The sequence below is a fragment of the Heterocephalus glaber genome, unplaced genomic scaffold (assembly GCF_053883595.1).
Source record: "Heterocephalus glaber isolate CG9 unplaced genomic scaffold, H.glaber_assembly_v1.0 deba00000896, whole genome shotgun sequence".
NCBI lineage: Eukaryota > Metazoa > Chordata > Mammalia > Rodentia > Bathyergidae > Heterocephalus > Heterocephalus glaber.
This window is the reverse complement of record NW_028258170.1, coordinates 7,041,991-7,058,217: the sequence shown is the minus strand read 5'-3', so window position 1 is coordinate 7,058,217 and position 16,227 is coordinate 7,041,991. Positions and strand designations below refer to the sequence as shown.

The window sequence follows — 16,227 nt, the reverse complement described above, 5'->3', positions numbered from 1 at the left end:
AGGGAGGGAAAGAGAAAGAAGAAAGAGAAAGAAAGAAAGAAATCCAATAAGCAGGAAGAAGCCAGGCTTAGTGGCGTACACCTGCAATCCTAGCACTATGGGAGGCTGAAGCAGGAGAATCACAAGTGTTGAGTCCAGATTAGGCACTTAAGCCCCTTCGTGAAACCCTGTTCCAAGAAGAGGTAGGGATATAGCTCAGTGTGAACACTTTGCACTCAATCCCAGGTACAACAAAACAAAACAAAAAAACAACAAAACCAAAAACAAAATTTAAAAACAGCCTATGACTTCAAAACAGACACCATGAAGACAAAAACTTGAATTCCTTCAATTCTGCCTCCATGTGACTACTCGGGGTTACTTGTATCTAAAAGTTTAGGGTAACAAGACAGAATACACAGGAGTATAAAATTTTTCCCTTTTTTCCCAGGAAATCATTATACATTGGTTTTGTATACATATAATCAAAATACTTTTGTTCTGTAACATTTGTATTGTTTTGTTTTATTAATTTATTTATTTATTTGCATCTTTGTATTAAATTTAATAAAAATTTATTTCCTATTTTTCTTTTATGGCTGCTGTTCCTTTCATGTCAAATTATGCAGTGTATTTGTCGTGTGGCAGAGTCAAAACTGACCAATACTGAATGTTGTAAATACTAAGTACATGACTACTCTTACAGGGTCTTTCCAAACAGTGCATGAATCACTGTTCAGGGATCCAGCAAAGCTTCTGCTATCTGCCCAACACTGGGTTCAGTTCCGGCTGTGCAGAGACCAGAAGAGCATAGGCAAGCCTGAGGTCTGTGGTCCTGGAGTAGGCACATTAGAAAGGCCCTGGTTACAGAGAGAGAGGAGACTGGGAACACAGGGTACAATACTCTTACTGGAGGACAAATGCAAACAACCTGAGACAAAATTGATCAGATCCTTTATTTGATCCCTTTTTTGGAAAATGAGGGGCCTGGTCTGTGTTCAAAATAAAGAGCCTAGCCTTTTTTCACACCTGCTTTAAAAAATATTTGTGAATCTCTTCTCATCTAGTTCTTCAAATATGTTTATGAAATATCCACAATCACAAAGTCTCCTCGTGCCTTCCCAATAAGCATGCGATCAAGTTGGCATATACACATCAACCACACAGGGACCCAGGTCCCCAGATTGTTCATTTGAGTATTCTGTGCTGAAAAGTGGGTATCCCGCTTCTTGTTGTTTTGGTAATGGGAAACCTAGGAAGAAGTAATCAGCCTAGCATGAAAAAGTTCAAGGGACCATGGGGTCAAAGATTAGGGGGTATCGTCAACATACTCATACAACTCTACCATGCGCACACACACACACACACACACACACACACACACAACTACTCTTTAAGGAAACCAGAACTCTCTCAATCCTTTGGAAAAAAATGAATCAACTACATTTAAAATAGCAAGGGTTAATTATTGGTAGGCAGTTAGAACCTCAGAAGTTCTTCTTAGGAATTCTCTTTAGAAGCTGTGATCAACATGAAATTATCTATTTTTTTTCTTTAATGGACTTTGGCAGGTTTCCTTTCCTACCAAATATAGCAATCTTTGATGAAAAATTGTGCAGGTGGTCAAGGAGTAATGGAAAGAAACTAAGAAAAAGAAACTCTGAATTGAAGATTAGTGAAAATATATTACACATACCTATACCAAGACCTATGTTATTCTGTGGAATAATCTCCCAAGGGAACCAGCAATGGCTTCATCATTCATGTAATTTTAATCAGCAATGGAAAAAATATCTGAGTATTCTGTGAGGAAACAGCTTGTATTGCAAAAGAGGGGAAAATAGCCAAATTTCCCACCTAGAATTTTCATGATTCTGCTTGGAGTGGTCTCTTCAGACATAACATCTAACAACTTCAATGTTCAAGACAAAAAAAGACCTTTGGCTAACTCTGAAAGGCAAGAGTTTAAAAACTTTAAAAGAAAATATTCTTGAGGCTGGTAAATTCATGATAAGATACTCATACACTTTCATACACATATTTTCCTTCAGTGTGTGTGGCTTATTTTAAAATCAAAATTCAAATTTGCTTCCATGCACTAATGAACCTTTCCCCTCCTGTACCTCATGCTGCTACTGATGCTGTGTGTGAGCAGTCAAGTCCCGTTTTCTAGGTTGACACAGGAAATACCACTTACCACTGGAATATATATGAAAATCAGAAAATTTTCAGAGATGTAGTGCAGGAAGTCACCAGGGAATATTCAAATAGTCACAACGTGTCTGACATTTTAAACATTTTCTTCCTCTTTTACACAAATGCTGAGCATGCTTCCGGTGTTTCACAAGAAGCACTGATGAGCTCTCAAAACAGCAGATCCCACATACTTACCATTTTCCTCGTCATAGGATCTTCCGTTCTGGACCTGATGACATTTCCGGGACTTGGTGGCCTTCGTAGTACTTACACATATTCAGTTTTAAGAGCCTGTCTTTATGAGATCAGGAGCAAAATTAGGGGCTCTCTTCAACAGTTTACTCCTTTGAATTCCTACTGCATTGGAGGAAGCTGAGATACCAAAGAGATAAGAGATAAGCTTCCAATTCTTGAGAAGCTGACAGGCCAGGCGGGAAGGTAGATAATGTCAACAGCACAAATACAATACACTGTTATCTGTGTCAGTGTAGGTGCTATCACTTAGTCCGTGCTAAGGATTAGACAGGTTGCTTCTTGTGAACATTCAGGAAGGCGCCTGGCAAACATCAGTGCTGCTTTCAGGGTCATTGTCCTTACAGGCAAATTAGCAGATGAGGGATTTTTAAAAAATCAGATACTGAAGAGAAACAGCAGTCAAGAAGAGTGAGATAATCTGTGGCATCCAGGAAAACTCTGGAACAAAACACAATTTAAACTTGGCCTTGAGCATGAAGGAAGAGAGTTCGAAAGGCAAGTAAGTCCCTGCTCTTTCCCAACACTGGGGTCTGGCGGGATGTCTGAGGTGGTAATGCATTCCTTCACTCTTTTCCTGCATGATCCTGACAGACTTATTTCCTGTATCTTTAAACCTGTTTTTCTAGTTAAGTACAAACATCAGAGGTGAGCTCATCTACAATTGTAGCCCGGGTACAATTTTGTTCTATTTCAAACTCACCCAGAGCACAGCCCAGACCTCTCCCAGCCACCACCTTTTAGAAAAGCCCCCACAGGACAGTGCTCTGGAGACCCTTAACAAACAGCAGTGCACAGCTGGCACAGTGGACTGAAGCTACTTTTGAAATGTCAGACCAAGCCAACCAGGTAATTCCTTCCAGTCACCATGGACCAGGGACAGCCCCACACCCGAGTCACTGGGAAGTTGTTTCTTAACTCACTTTTGGGAAATGCTGCATGATTCAGCATCACTGCAGCTCACGGCAGTGTCCAGTGGGCTGTTTCCTTCTCGCCGCATGGGCAGAGGAGGCTCAGGCCCTAGGGCTGCTCCTGAGCGCCCTCCAACAGGAGAGAGCACCCGACTCATGAGGCAGGATTTCCTCTGTCAACACTAAATAGGCGCATCGTGGGCTATCCCAGCCAGGCATTGTCTGGGAATAAAATGTGGCACCATTAATAACTGGGTTGTAACAACAGATATAAACGGGGAATATTCTACAGCAGTCAGGACCATCCCACCTTTGGGTTTTGAGGTTTTACCATCTTCTTCTCCTTCTCCTTCTTTCCCCTCCTCCTTCTCCTTCTCCTTCTTTCTTCTTTCTTCTATCTTCTTTTCTTTTTGTTTTTTGCAGTACTGAAGATTAAACCTGTAGTGGTTGCACAGACTGATATTTCCAGTCCTTTTTTATTTTATATTTTGAGTCAGGGTCTTGCTAAATCATTAAATTAACCTGGTAGGCTTGAACTGGCCATCCTCATGCCTCAGCTTCTGAGAGTCCTGAGATTCAGGCATGCACATGTCACCCAGATGGAGGCCTTACTGTCTAGGAATAAAGCTATTCATTTGTCAGTCATTTATTTATGACCAAAATCTGCTAGTATCAAAACACTGAAAGGGGTCTATGGATGTACCTTAGTGGTAAAGCAATTTCCTAGCTTGTATTAGGTCCTGGGTTCAATCTCCATTACTACTACTACCACGCCTACTACTATTACTACTACCACTATTACTACTAATGACAATAATAATAATAATAATAATAATAATAACAAATGGGATCATGTCCCTTTACTTTGAATCTTGCCTCAACCAGGACAAGAAGTGAGAGTAACACTATGTCACTCCAATGCCGGGTCATAGGAGACCTGGAGCTTCCATCTGGTTTGCTGAAAGATAGATACTCTGCCCTGGAGCTGCCAATGAACTGGAGATCACATGCTGGAGGATCCTGACTGTCACCAGCTGACAGGCCCAGCCCAGGTACTTTAGAAGGTGTCTTAGAAATGGATCCTCCAGGCCATGGAGAAAAAGGAACCCTGCTCCACTGGTGGTGGGAGTGTAGACTGGTGCAACCACTGTGGAAATCAGTATGGAGATACCTCAAAGAACTAAATCTAGAGGTTCCATTTGACCCAGCTATTCCCCTTCTTGGTATCTTCCAGAAAGAATTAAAAGCATCATACCACAATGATATATGCACATCCATGTTTATAGCAGCACAGTTTGTAATAGCCAAATTTTGGAAACAACCCAAATGCCCATCAACTGGTGAGGATAAGGAAGATGTGATTTTTTTTTATACAATGGAGTACTACTGTGCCATAAAGAAGGATGAGCTTCAGACATTTATAGCTAAATGGATGGACCTGGAGATGATACTCTTAAGTGAAATAAATCAGACACACATGTTGAAATACCACATTGTTTCTCTGGTGTGAGAAACTGAAAGTGTAAATAAGGACTAAAATGTATAATAGATATTGGGAAATGGGGAGAAAATGTTCAAAGGAGAAGGGGAACAGAGCAGGGAGGGAGAAAGGAAGGACGGGACAAGAAAAAAGTGAAAATAAAAGGAAAAAGTGGAAGCAAAGCTTTTGTGCATAGGGAGGAGATGGGGGGAATGGGATAAAATAAAACAGAAATTTAAAAAAAAAGAAAAGAAAAGAAAAAAAGAAAGAAAAAGAAAGAAAGAAAGAGAAAGAAAGAAAGAAAGAAAGAAAGAAAGAAAGAAAGAAAGAAAGAAAGAAAGAAAGAAAGAAAGAAAGAAAGAAAGAAAGAAAGAAAAAGAAAGAAAGGGATCCTCCAGACCAGCATGGAAGTCTGTGCCCTCTGGCTGTTCTCTGAATCCAGACCCACAGGATTTGTGGCCTTAAAATTGTTCTTGTTTTTCGTCACTAAGTTTTGGGAGGTTTGTTCATAGCAGCAGCAACTTAAGTCACAAACCATGAAAGAGGACTGGAATCCAGGAAGCATAGTACAGATCACCGTTCTTTTCATTGCTGCTTCCCGAGAATTTAGACATGCACGGCTCCATGGTAGCTGCCGTAGGAAGGTCACCGAGGAAAATGACCGGGGAGGACCTGGAGAGAAAACAAGAGTCTGTCAGCTTCGTGAGTCCTTAGAAGCCACTCGAGCACTGGAGCAGCCGGGGGCCTTTGAGGAGTGGTCTGCCCTAGAAAGCTGTGTGGCTCGGTGTTTCACTGGAATTACTCCGCGATGGTGTGGGAAAGATGTCCAAGGAAACAAGCCCAAGGCTCTCAGGAGCCAGCGAAAGCCGTTCAAGAGGGGAACACAACAATGGCAGTGGCAGGACAGAGGAGGAAGGATGGCCTGGAACTCCTAAACAAGAGCTATCAGTTAGCTAGGCGTGGTGCCACATGCCTGTAATCCCAGCAGGCAGAGGGGGCGCCTGAGTTCAAAGCCAGCCTGAACTACACAGCCAGACCTGTCTCAAAAATTTAAAAAAAGAAAAAAGAAGTATCAGCTAGACAGAGGGGAAACTGTTGAATGTCATTCTCTATTCAGCTCCAGAAAATACTCTTATTTTCCACTACCAAATCTAAGTCTACAGGAAAATTGAAAAAGTGGTAACAGTGATTAGAAAATACCTCTAGAGATACACTACAGGGGCTGCTCTGGGGGACATTTGCTTTTAGATTGAAAAATTCAGCGCTCTCTCTTCTCTTTCCTTTCTCTTTTCCTTCCTTTCCCTTGGAGATGGTAAAGGAGGGATAAAACATGATAGGAAGATTCTTTATAATCCTTTTAAGGACATATATCTAAATTTTCACTAATGAAAGCCAGGTTTCTCACTGTCACAGAAATTGAAAAGGTGAAAGCTAGAAATAATCCTGAGAGTATCAGCTGAAATCGGAAGTGCTGGAGCACTCTTTAGTCGAGCTTGATATAGATTTGTGTGTGTAAGTACATGGTCACCCCTCAGTGCCTGTGGGTTATGGGTTCAGGACTCCCCACCAGTACCAAATCTGTGGATGCCTAAGTCCCTAATAGAATATGTCATTTGATGAAATGATTAAAAAAACAAAAAAAGAAACCAGGAGGACCTGGGCTACACATCAAGTTCAAGGCCTGCCCATTCTACATAGGAAGACCCTAGCTCAAGAAAATCAAAACAAAACTAAGCAAAACAGAGAAAAATAAAAGAAAAAAAAGAGAAAAGAGAGAAAGAAAAAAGGTCATGGTTTCCAAACCCTCTTTCTCAGAACCCTAGAATTTTTAAGAGGTAATTTATTAATAGTTCAAATTTCATTTTAATAATATACATATTTTCAAATGTATGAGGTGAAAAACCAAAAGCGTATACTTCCAACATTTGTAAAAAATGTTAAAAGAAAATCTGTACTATAATGAAAGTTTTTATATAAAATAGGATCCCACCAAAACCTTAACTTGACCCATTTCTTAACATTTCTAAATAGATATTTGAATGTATTGTAAATGTGTTATTTCTTAATACACATAGCATTGAATTTTTCTATTTGTTTCTTTTAAAAGATTCAGGAGTGCTTCTGTCTGAACACATAAAATTGTAAATCCGAGGTCCTAGTCCCTAACTGCAAGAATTACAAATTTTCTTGAAACTGTCAAATTTTAAAAACAGCAATAATCTGAACAGTAAAACCCTACAGCTGTCTTTCCTGACTGGGTTTTGGGTACCAGTGTTTACAGTAACACCTTTGTTAACATCACAGTGTGTGTGTGTGTGTGTGTGTGTGTGTGTGTGTGCTGCCCAGGGCACCGTGCACGGTAGGTAAGCACTGGACTACTGAGCTACATCTCACCACTTTTCAATTTGAGACAGGGTCTTACTACAGTGCCCAAACTATCTTCATCGCCATCCTTGTTGTTGTTGCTGCTGGTGATTTTTGACTACATAGGCTCTCCCTATGTAGTCCAGGCTGGCCTTGAACTCACTATGAAGCCCAAACTGGCCTTGAACTTTGGCCTATCCTTCTGCCTCAGCCTTCTGAGTGCTGGGATTACGGGCATGTGCCACTATGCCTAGCTGCTGTTTTTATTGTTTGGGGTTTTGATTTTGGTGCATTTTTTGTTAGTTTGTGGATTTTGGCTTTGATTTTTGAGACAGGGTTTTTCTGTGTAATACAGGGCTCCCTTGAACTACCGTGCAGTCATTGCTGATCTCAAATTTGAGACCCTTCTGCCTCAGCCTCTCTCAATGCTGGGATTACAGGCCTCATGGGCTCATATTCTCTTTGATTATGTTTCGTATCAGTAAGAGCAAGACTGGGCCAGGGATTTAGCTCAGTGGTTTCACCACCTGCCTTGAAAGCTCAAGGTCCGGAGTTCCATCCCTGGTACCAAAAAAATAATAATAATAAATAAAAGTAAGAACAAGACTTGAAGGCCTCATGAGAAGGGTGGAGGTCAACAGGGGAGGTGTGACTGCAATACTTTAAAGGGCGTACTTTACCAGGTAACCTGGAAAACTGTAGTTAAGGACAGACTGTCATTTGATCTCTTTAGTTTCTTTATGATACAAGAGCCCAGGTTCTTTTACATCACATCAGAGCCAACTGATTCACCATAAACAGTCTTTTAGCGTCTGAGAATAATGTGCTCAAAAGAAAACAACAAAGACCATGAAAAACTTTTGGTAGGGATTTCTGCCCCATCATGTCCTTCAGGAGCATTAGAGAACTGATTTTCAACCAGGGCAATTCTGCAGATGGCCCCACCTCCACCCCTGACATCTGGTGATGTGGAGGACTGGCTGTCACCTCTGGGACTGGTGCCGGCAGAAGGAGGCAGGGCCAGGATGCTGGGAGAAGCTGCACAGAGCACAGGACGGAACCCGGCCCTGGTGTTCACAGTGCAGAGTCTCAGAATCCTGCCCTGGAGGGCGAAGGGTGAACATCAGACAGCTCTAGATTCATTCCCAACCTTATAAATGCTTCTCACCCCTCCTTTCTTCATTGTCCTCCAATACACTGAACTTTTCACTTCACTTCTTGATCTGCTCAAAAAGGGGATTTGGTATGGTATGATGCTGGTTCTCACCTCCCCAAAGTCCAAAATTACTTACTCTTTATTATAGTTAAGGAGACAGTGCAATAAGTAGAAACTCTTCACAAACAAACAGGCAAAAAATCCAAGATAAATACACAGTGTAATCTTAATCTTCAATTTTATAGGTCAAAAGGACTAATATCTATAATATATAAAAAATTAAAAATGTTAGACCCCCCAAATTTAACAACTCCATCAAAAAGTGGGCATCTGACATGAAGAGACACCTCTCACATAAAACAGTACAAATGGCCAATAAATACATGAAAAAATGTTCAAGATCCCTGACCAGTTGAGCAATGCAAATTAAAACAACACTGAGACTCCATCTTGCTCTAGAAAGAAATGCTATCTTCAAGAAACTGAATAATAATAAATACTGGAGAGGGAAAATTATCCCTTCTTCATTGTTGGTGGGACCATAAACTGGTACAACCACTAAGGAAATCAGTATCAAGCTTCCTCAAAAAATTAAAAATAGTAATTTCATTTGAACCAGCTGTTCCCCTTCTAAGTCTCTTCCCATAAGAATTAAAGACATCCTATTGCAATGGTACATGCACACTCACATTTATAGCAGCACAATTCATAATAGCTAAAGCTTAGAAGCAGCTTATATCCCATCAACAGATGAATGGATAAAGAAAATGTGATATTTATACACAGTGGAGTACTACTCCGCCACAAAGGATAAACTTGAGTCATTTGTAAGAAAATGAGTGCACCTTGAGTCCATAATGTAAGTGAAATAAATCAGAACACTCTTAAATATTGCATGGTTTTTTTTCAATATAAGAAACTCAATATATAAATAAAGTGCAAAAAAAAAATAGACAGACAACAGGAGAAAAACAAGTTATTATAATTCAGCATGGCCAATGTATCTAAAAGTATACCTTCATTTAGTATAACTTTTTATGTGTTTTATATATTTTTTAGTCTTTTAGTCTAGCTGTTAATCTGTTTATGATAATTAATTTGATAAAGGCTTAAAAATAAATCTGATGCTGGCAAAAAAAAACTGTGTTATGTACGTGTACCAACTCCCCACAATGAGTACAATCATTATGTACTATAAGCATGTACTAAAAAATATTTTTTAAATTTATAAGTCAAGTAAAATGGCTTTATTAATTCAGCCACACTATGTGTCAGGATAATAGTGATTCCCATCTTGTTTCCAAAATTCCTCTCATTATTTTCTTTGCACACCCCTCCTCAGTCTCTGTATTTTAAATTACTAGGTCTAAACAACTGCATCAAAGCATCTATTAGTCAAAGAAATGATTGGCAGAACCACTGAACAATAATGGAGGTCACTGCCCAACATCCGATGTGACCTGGCTCAACAAGGTCTCTGGTTAGAGATATGGCTAGTATAACCCCACTGGTGACAAACAACGTATTATCTGCTTTGTAGAGTACTGGCAGTAGTTTGAAGTCTTCCATTTATACCTTCATTGACTCACCTTTACCAAACTCTTAAATTAATTGACATTAATTGGTAGATTAATTTATTTATGAAAGTGCTTAGAACTGGTGTAAGGCATAGAGTTTGTAATGTGTCTTGAGATTTCCTTTCTGTTGGCATGTAGAGGGAGTTCCAGTGAGGGACAAATTAAGGCAGAATAAACTGGAATGTTTCCCAAGGAAAATTCCAGCAACTATTCCTGTAGAATTATCTCTAAGACAAACTCAGCCCAAGGGAGTCAGACTTCCCTTTGCGTCAGCTCTTCTTTGTCACTGCAGAAGGAAACTGGGAGGTCACCCCAGCTCTCCGCCCCTTACCTCAGACAGTCAGATCGCATCATAATTGAGCTGATTTCGGTTCTCTACAGCACCAGGCCACAGCCAAGAATTCCATGTGAACACACACTCTCCACGAGACACCCAGTCCTGACCAGCAAGGTGGGATTTTCCTCATAGGAGTGTCCTATCTCATGGTGAGTTTTATGTGGTCAGCTGTAGAGAGCATGAATAGGGCTGAACCTAGTTCCCACATGTGGAGTTGCCTTTCTGCAGCCCTCCCGTTTGAGTACACTGGCAACATAAATTCCCCAACTAAAAATGTCATTTCTTGTTAACTCTTAGCTCAACTGGATACGCCCAGGACAAACACCTGGCCCTTCATCAGTGGCTTCTCCTTTCAGATCCTCGAGTTTTCATAATAGCAGATGGACAGCTTTTCCTCTTCAGTTTATCAGCGCTGACCATGTCTGCAGACCCACCTTGATTAGACATCTCAGATCCTCACCAAAGCGACCTCGCGGTTCCTGGTTTCCTCCTGCACTATGTGTGACCCAAGACACCTCAGCGACACGCCAGCACTGCCTGTCAAGTCACCGCTCCTTCTCTGTCAGGACTGAGACTTAGGAGCTGAGATTTACTCATGGAAAGTCTTGCAGAAACTGGATGCGAGATTTTATTATCTATCTCTTTCCTTCCTCACCTTCACCCCGAGCAGCTGGAGGTCACTGGGAGTTTCCGAACCAAGATTCCTTGGTTTTTAAAACACATCTCACCGGAGTCGTAGACCTCCATAACTTGCTGTTTAACTGATCTTTTTCTGAGGAATTCAGCAATGACACAAAACGATTTTCCTCCATTAAATATACAACATTAAAATAGCAATTACTTCAAAAATGTGCTTAATAGATAGCATGGATTCCCAAGACATCTGAACAGTTGTTTTCTTGAATTTCCACAGAAGTTTTCAGTTAGAAAAATAATTTGAGAAAATCATAGTCATCGTTGCCAGTTTTATAAAAGTCACTAATACATTTAACACAGGCCAAGACTCTTTACCAGTGAGCCCCTAATTGTGTTTGGCAGAAAGAGCGACGCTGTGGCTCTAGTTAGCAGGATCTGTTCTGAAGAAGACATTGAGCTACAAAAACACTGCTGAAGAAGAAATTCTCTCCTGACATGAACTGACTCACCCAATATGAGGCCATTCTCCTAAAAAGTCACTAAACCAAAACAATTTCTACTAATATATTGAAAATACATGACGTTTATATTCATATAATAAATGTAATCCAAAGCACCAGCTCTTCCTTGAGAACCATCATTCCTGGTTCACATGTCCAGGATGGTGATGATGATGATGATGTGTGTATGTGTGTTACAAAATAGGATCTTTTCTGGATGTGGTAGCACACACCTGTAATCTCAGCACTAGGGAGGCTGAGGCAGGTGAATTGTCACAATTTCTACACCAGCCTGGGCTACAGTTCAAGGCCAGCCTGAACTACCTAGTGAGACTCTGTTTCAAAAAACAAAGCAAAACACAAAATGGGCTCTTCACCCAAAATGAATGGAGAAAGCAGCTGTTACAGAAGTTAGCCAGTCAGTGCCAGATTCTACGAAGAGCAAGCAGGAGTGCACTTAGCCACCTCTAGGTCTGGAAGAGAAGATGCAGATGGTGAAGGAGACAGCAACACCAGCTACTGGAAAGACTGGGGTGCCATGGGACCTGGCAAAGAGGGAAGGGGAAAGCCAGGGGTCTCTGACACAAGTAGAAGCCAGGAGAGCCATTCTCGGAGCAGAGGTGGCGTGGCCTTTCCGCTGCAGGTCAGAATCGGACTGAGGGGGAGCCAGGCCTCGGTGTGCTGGTGGGCACAAGGGCCCTGAGCCTGGAGAGGCAGAAACACAGAGCCCGCACAGCCTGCAGGGAGTCACAGTGGCCAGGCTGTGTGCCTCGGCCCTGAGCTCAGCTCACCCATGGTGTAACCTCGAATTTCAACCTCCCCAAGCTTAATTCCTTTTCTATAAAATGTGGATCATCTCACTACCAACTCAATATAGCACTGTGAACTGTGAGGGTGATACAGGTAAACGTCATGTAAAATCTTACGAGACACATCATAAGCTCTGTGCAAGTGCTCGCTGTTGTAATAATATATTATATAAACATAACATCTAAGTATTACTGCTAGCATTAGGGCCTGGTCTACAGAATGAATAACCGTAGAAACGACAGCCTGGGTATGGCGAAGTTAGCACTGTCAGCAAAACCAAATGTTTTCCCTGTGTGATGATGAATCACAGTCTTCTGGGTTTCATTTTCCTCATCCAATTTAACTAGTTGATTTCTAAAATCACTTAGACACATAAACTTTTTTCTTAAAGTCTAAATGAATGGAAATCATCTTAAAATAGAAGTATTTAAGAATCCCAAATAAAAATTTTCAGATTAACCAGTATATAAATTTGGGGGGAAGGATAAGTGTGAACCTGAAATTTAAAACCCTATCATTAAATCAATGCTTTGTTAAAGGTCTCCGCTGTACCACTGAACAGTACAGGGGCTGGGTCGTATCTCAGGAGTTGCGCGCTTGCCTACCATGTGGAAGCCCAGGCTTTGGTCCCCAGCCACCGAGGGAAAATGTATTTTAAAGAACACAGCTTTCAATCAGACAATCCTGGATTTGAATGTTAGCTCTGCTACTTATTAATGACCTTGGGTCACCTTGGGTTTAGCATCATTTTCTCATCTGTAAAAATGAAAATAATAGTGAATTTTCCTAAGGTTGTGAAAAAAATAAAATATAAACATGTATTAAAAATATTTAGCATAAGGATACGAAATGCATAAAACGATATTAAAAAGAAATGCAAACATTCTTGTGCAGTTTTTGAAAAATTTTTCTAAATTTGACAGAAACCAGGGCATTGTATTTACTTTTTGAGATTACTATTGACATCGAGTAAGTTGTAAGACCTCTTTGACTCTGATTTTCTTACTATCAAGTGAGGAGAACACATCTGCCTGGAATTTTGGGAGAATCAAATATGATTTTAAAAATCTTAACATAATGCGTGCCCACAACACAGGCTGATTTAGAGAATTAGGAATATAATTTATCACAGTCAGCAAAAACTTCATCCATGTTCAGCGTACCTATTCAGGCAGATTTACCCAATTTTTAGAATACTAAAATTAATAGTGCTGTTTGGCATTTTCTTTGTTGTTATAAAGTAAGAGGAGAGGGCAGGCAGGTAGCTCTGAGCTGAAAACCCTAAGTTATCTACTTCCCTTGATAAGGCAGCTCACTCCTACAAAAGAGGAAGCACCCATTTGTTTGTGAAGCGATCAGACTGAAAGCACCAGGCACTGTTTGCTGAGCTATTTCTTCTCACTTGCAAACCTCCTCTGCTGACAGACACGGTACCAAGTGGTACGCCAACAACTTTCTCTCAGCAAGCTAAGAGCAGAGAAGAAAAGACAGCTCTGAAAGAAATGCTGCAGGATTTTACACGGATGATCCTTGGCCTTCAGAGAGGCAAGACAAGCCTCGCTCTCCCACAGGGACGATGTGACCTACCCCACACTGACATGGTAACCCTGAGCAGTTCACTTCACCTTCGAACCTGCCCAAGTCGTCTCCAATGCCTCCAAGGAGGTGACTGCTCACCATCTTCAGCAACAGAAGTTTCCCGAGAGGACCAGCACCACACAAGCTACAGTGTGTGTTAGAAAGGGGAGGGCGAGATTGTAAGACACTTCCCTGTTTCTGCTTGATACAGAATTGCTGTTTGCCCACACACTTCTGGTACAAACACTACAAGACAGTCACAGCTGGGTGTAGAGGAGTGTGCCTGTTTCCCAGCTGTGTATGAGACCCAGGCAGGAGAGTCACCTGAGCCCAGGATTTCAGGGTCGGCCTGGGCAACATCGCAAGATGTGAACGAACTCTTTCCTCTTTCTTTCTTTCCTTCCTTCCTTTCTCTTTCTTTTTTGTCCTCCTTTCTCTTCCTTCCTTCCTTCTTTTTTTTTTTTTTTTCTTTTTTTGTTGAGACAAGGTCTCACTGGTTTGGAACTTGGAATCCTCCTGCTGGGGGATAAACATAAACATAAACAGCTGGGGTTTCACATGTGCACCACCACATCCAGCTAGAGCTTAATTCTTAAAAAAGAAAAATTTGTAAAAAAGAAAAAGTCTTGCTGGGGATGTAACTCAGTGGCAGAGAGCTGGCCTAGCATACGAGAGGCCTGGAGTTTAATCCAGGAGGAGGGAAAGAAGGGAGGGGGGAGTAGGGAAGGGAAGGGAAGGGAAGGGAAGGGAAGGGAAGGGAAGGGAGTGAGAAAACGGCTACATACCTTTTTGTCTACTAACCATGCCTGACTTTTCCCAGACCCTTTCTCTTCCAGCCTTACACTGTCTTCCCTTCTGTGAAGCAAGTGCAGCAAAGCACACTGAGAAGAATCCACACACAGGCTGGGAGTCAGTGAGCACCTCACAAAATGACCACTCACAAAATGAGTACTACCGTGTGTACATCTCACAAGATGTGAGATGTGTCCTCTTACATGAGGTGATTCGTGGAAAGTACTCAGAGCAGGGCCAAGGACATAGCAGGTGAGCTTAAAGCCGGACACCACATACCCTGGATTTCCAGCCAGGTCCTGATTTATGCTGGTTGTCTAGCTTTCCGGTTAGTTTGGTATTTGTAATTCTTAGTGGGCCCTGATTGGAATTAAAATTCACCTGCTTCACCTATTTGAAAGTGACAAAGCTGCCTATTGCTTCATTAATAAATGACAAGTATGTGTTTCTAGTGCTTTAGTGGAGTCTTGGCTGTGAATGCACATTCACATTGAGGTAATGGATGTTGGAATATTCTGGGAGTTCTTTTCTTTTCGGTAATGGCGATTAAACCCAGGGGTGCTCTACCATGGAGCTACATCCAGACCTTTTTATTTTTTATTTTGAGACATGATCTTGCTAACTTGCCTAGGTGGGGCTCAAATTTGCCAACCTTTTACTTCAGCCTCCCAAGCACTGGGATTACCGGAGTGAGCTACTGAACCTGGCTATATTGAGATATTCTGGGAAAGTACTATTGAAGATTTAATTCTAAAATGGGTATGGTGGTACACACCTATAATCCCACCACTCCTAACACTTGGGAGGCTGAGGCAGGAGAATCATCACAAATTTGAAGTCAGCCTAGTTAGTTCAAGGCCAGCCAGAGTCACATAGTAAGACTCTGTTTCAACAGCGCCGCCCCCAAAGGAGTTCACCATAGCGTAACAGAGTGGTGCAAATCTGTAATTCCTGCTCTGTGGCCAGTAAATTTAATGGTTGTGAGAATCTAATAAGACAATATATATGAAAAAGCTTTATAAATTCTCATACTTGATATAAATGAATTCTTAAAATTCTATAATTCTTAGACTAAAATTTGGCTTAAGTGATGTTTCCATAAAAGCCTTCTTTAGGTAGCTGGTTTAATATTTCCACAAGCCTTGTACATACCTCTTATGGCAGATATATAACCAGATTTATAATACTGGATTAGGAGGAAAGCACGAAGGGATTAAAATGACCCACTTGCTCAACCATGCACTGAGAATTCTAGACATTAGCTGCCTGTTCCCTGGCTGGTCCTGGGCATTTAGACAGGAGCCATGGAATCAGTGGTGCTTGGGTTCAAGTCTTTGTCATTAAGGAGCTGAGCAGCATTAGGCAAGTTACCTATGACCCCAGGTCTCTATCTGTTGTGTGATACTATGACCGCACAAATTGCTCTGAGACATGAGATCATGATTATAAGACTTAGACCCTGACCTCGCTGTGCCTGCTAAATAGCAAACTGTGAATAAATGTTAGCTATTATGTGTAATTTTTTCTAAGTTCCTAGCAGAGCACTGAGATGAGTTCAGTATCTCTATTTTAGAATGTGTTTTTATCATTGTAAAGTAGAAAGCTTAACAAACAGATGACTTTATTCCTGACAGGGAGAAAAGTCTGTGTTGTTATCTT

At 41.1% G+C, this 16,227-nt stretch overlaps 1 long non-coding RNA gene across 2 annotated transcripts; it reads right to left on the bottom strand.

Moving 5' to 3' along the window:
- Positions 1 to 507: 507 nt before the first annotated feature.
- Positions 508 to 13,941, bottom strand: LOC110346545 (uncharacterized). 2 transcript variants are annotated; one of them, XR_002390656.2, is made up of 4 exons: positions 13,824 to 13,941; positions 3,649 to 5,490; positions 3,351 to 3,560; positions 508 to 2,868 (listed from the first exon to the last, which is right to left on the bottom strand). It is a non-coding gene; the product is annotated as an uncharacterized LOC110346545 (long non-coding RNA). The 2 variants fall into 2 exon arrangements; XR_015450019.1 differs by having other exon boundaries at positions 3,351 to 3,776; positions 5,354 to 5,490.
- Positions 13,942 to 16,227: the final 2,286 nt, after the last annotated feature.